This window comes from Danio aesculapii, chromosome 25 (assembly GCF_903798145.1).
Source record: "Danio aesculapii chromosome 25, fDanAes4.1, whole genome shotgun sequence".
Lineage (NCBI taxonomy): Eukaryota > Metazoa > Chordata > Actinopteri > Cypriniformes > Danionidae > Danio > Danio aesculapii.
In genome coordinates this window covers 17,602,097-17,605,600 of record NC_079459.1, presented here as the reverse complement: position 1 = coordinate 17,605,600, position 3,504 = coordinate 17,602,097, and the positions used below count along the sequence as shown (strand labels likewise).

Sequence of the window (3,504 nt, the reverse complement as noted above, 5' to 3'; positions counted from 1 at the left end):
CATGTACTAACACTTGGAAAGCTCAAAACACCAAACGAACATCAGGAGTGACCGGATTAAAATTTAGCTGCACAGCCGTCTGACTTAATAATGAAAGCAGCAAAAAGCAAACTATAACTATAATGCCTCCTACTGGAAGTATAGGGAAATGCACTCTAAGTTTTCAGAATACAAGTCTGTTAATAAAAATCTAGCCTTCCATGGAGCCTTTTCTACAATAATCTTTACACCACATTAAAGGCACAGCAGCCACTAATTTTTAACTGCCAAGAGTTTTTGTCAAGTTTAAATGGTGTTTTTGTATGCAAGAAGTTTAAATACAGCATTTCGGTGATATTTTCTGAAATGTTTTGTGCTGCATTAGCTTGTCGTCTGCTTAGCCAAGTGGATTGCTAAAATTATACGCACACATTTTAAAGGCAGCGGCTGTTTGCACTAAGTGCAAACTATAGAGCAAATAGCAACAGCGGCTATTTGCACTTAGTGCTATTTTCTATTTAAGAGATGCTATTTAAACTATTTAAGAGATGCTATTTACACTAAGTGCAAATAGCAAGAGATGCTATTTAAACTAAGTTCAAAAAGCATCGGATGCTACAAAATATAGCAACAACAAGTATGGTAGATGCTATTTGCACTCAGTGCTTATAGAAAGTATATGCCATTTACACTTTTAGTGTTTATAGAAGGTAGATACCATTGGAGTGTTACTAAAAGTATGATGCTATTTACACTAAAATTACTCATAAACTGTTTGCACAATAGGACTTGATAAACTAAATTTTATTATTTGGTTAATGCCATTTAGTTAAAACATGGTATTTACACTACATATTAATAAACAGTAAATGCTGTTTACAGCACACTTAAGTGTTAATAGATAGTAGATGCTATTTACACTAAGTATTAGCAGTATATGCCATTTAAACTAAATGTTATCAGAAGGTACATGTATGAGATTTATACTAGGTAGGTACACCCAAACGTTGCTACACCTATCTAATAAACAAACAAAATATATACTAATTAGTGAAAAAAGTGCAGGATCAATTACTGTAGAATAATTTTCAATCCTTGAAGACATCTATAGATATAACAATGTTAGGATTATATGATTTGTTCTAAACGTATAACAATATTATAAATTAAATCTATATAGAAACAGACATGACACATTTTAAAATAAACACAATTTATTTATTTTTGTCATTTTTGCCATGAAAGGCATCATCATCTGCTGCAAGGCCTCTGCATTCTAGAAAACAATCAAAAAACAAACATAATAAACACATGAATGGCTAACTTGTAGTTATCTCTGCAAATTAGGCTAAAACAACATTAACATAAATAAAATAAAATAAATAACTCACCTTTATGCACTTTCCAATCTTCCAGCAAGTTTGTGTTTAATGTATTTCAACACATCTATGTCTTTCTGCTGGGTGAATTCATTTATTTTCTTCTGCAGCAAGCACTCTGCATTCTGGAAAATAACAATGGATTTATTTGGTTATTAATTGTCTCTACATAATAAAGTTGCATTCAAACTACCAACAACGTTGTAACATGTTCCTGCTCCTGTTTCAGTGGAGAGCTCGGAATTTCCAACACAAGCAACAGTGATCTTTGGTGACAAGATGAAGGCTTGCCTAATGAAGTGACAAGTTGAAAAATGTTTGTACACTAATACTACAATAGATTATACAACAACATAAGTGGAACGTTACTTTAACAAGAAAACGGTCAAAATATAATACCAAGTTGTATAATATAAAGTTAGAATAAAGTTCACATCAATTTACAGGTGCATCTCAATGAATTACAATGTCATCAAAACAGTTGTAATAATTGTAGTTGTAATTTCAGTAATTCAATTAAAAAAGTGAAATTCGTATATTGACCTTATACTTCGATGCGGAAGTGCACTCGTTTTTGCGATCGTTTTAGAACTTCCGACTCAGCTGCCTATGGGAGAAATGACTTGGAATAATAAACGGCAGAAAATGATCAAGCTGGCTCTACACACAAGTGTTTTCATGACTATACAGACAAAGTAGAATAATATAATAAAAAAAATGTCAGTTTGCAACATCAAGCAGCAAACCGAGCTGGTTTTAACGTCTAAACATGAATGGACGTGAATGAGACCAGAAGTCTCGAGCCAAAAGGATTCCAATGGCTGCGCCCGCTCGTACGTGAAGAATAAGGTGAATAGATTAGTTACACATAGACTGATATGTAACATGCATTTTGATGTGACCTGTGAAGTCACGTGAGTTGAAGTCACAGGCAGGTGGTGCATTTAAGGAAGCACAATTGTGCAAGTGAAGAATAAAGAGCTATGTTTCATCCAGCATGTGGAGTCTATCATCATCACTGAAATACATAAACATCACAATGGCGACGAGGATAATAACATGATCTCAACATATGATTTGAAGTTTTGAAGAAACGCTTTCCCATACGTGAGAGTAAACACTGTCACACAGAAGCTGTAGCCATGCAGTCAATGATGCATCAAACATCCATCCAGCCATAACACAGAAACGGACCCAAGTTCGTTAGGAACTCGGTGGTATAAGTGGATACAGCGTTTCGAAAACTTCATTATTGCCATGAATATTACCGCCGACCCTCGGAAGAAAGCGCTACTGCTGCACCTTGCTGGAGAACGCGTGCATGACGTATATGATACTTCTTTTGTTTTACAGGCGGGCTGGTGTCATTTGCACATGCCGCCACCCACAGTTCATATATATATATATATATATATATATATATATATATATATATATATATATATATATATATATATATATATATATATATATATACACACTATTATGCTTACCTAAATTTCTCCATCAGGACTCAACTGTCAACTGCATGTTCAGCTCCTCCTGCTTCCAGACTTGGTCCCTCAGGGTCCTTTTAATACATTTTAATTTAAATTATTTATTATATTCTTTCGCTCAATCCTGTGTTATATAGACATTGTATTAATACCCTATACCCCAAACTATCCCTATTAACATTTATCCCTAATATATATTCTAAGTTTCTATCTTTATGTCCTTTATTATTTAAATATTCTATTAATTCCCTCCTCTCTTGTCTACATTTCCTGCAATCAAACATAACATGTTCTACGGTTTCTCTGACTCCACAATGATCACACAAATCATTTTTTTTAACTCCCAGTATTGACATAGTTGAATTTAATTCAGTGTGACCAAGCCTCAGTCTAGTTAATATAACTTCTTCCTTTCTGTTTCTACCATACACATTTCTTTTTGTCTCTACATTTTTTTAATTTTATATTGATGCCGTCCCTTCTTGTCTCTATCCCAGATTCCTTGCCATTCTTTCTTAATATTTTCTTTAATAATAGATTCAATTTCACCTTTTCCTAAGAGAACGCCAATATCTAACTTATTCCTTTTCAATGCTTCCTTTGCCAGTTTATCAGCCATTTCATTCGCATATATTCCTTTATGCGCAGGT

At 33.7% G+C, this 3,504-nt stretch overlaps 1 long non-coding RNA gene across 3 annotated transcripts; it reads right to left on the bottom strand.

The window, feature by feature from the left end:
* Nucleotides 1-1,200: 1,200 nt before the first annotated feature.
* LOC130219398 (uncharacterized) lies at nt 1,201-3,303 on the bottom strand. Of its 3 annotated transcripts, none has more exons than XR_008836059.1 (3): nt 2,852-3,303; nt 1,371-1,965; nt 1,201-1,255 (listed from the first exon to the last, which is right to left on the bottom strand). It is a non-coding gene; the product is annotated as an uncharacterized LOC130219398 (long non-coding RNA). The 3 variants fall into 3 exon arrangements; XR_008836057.1 differs by having other exon boundaries at nt 1,371-1,483; XR_008836058.1 differs by lacking the exon at nt 2,852-3,303 and having other exon boundaries at nt 1,371-1,483; nt 1,902-2,726.
* Between the last annotated feature and the right edge of the window lie 201 nt (nt 3,304-3,504).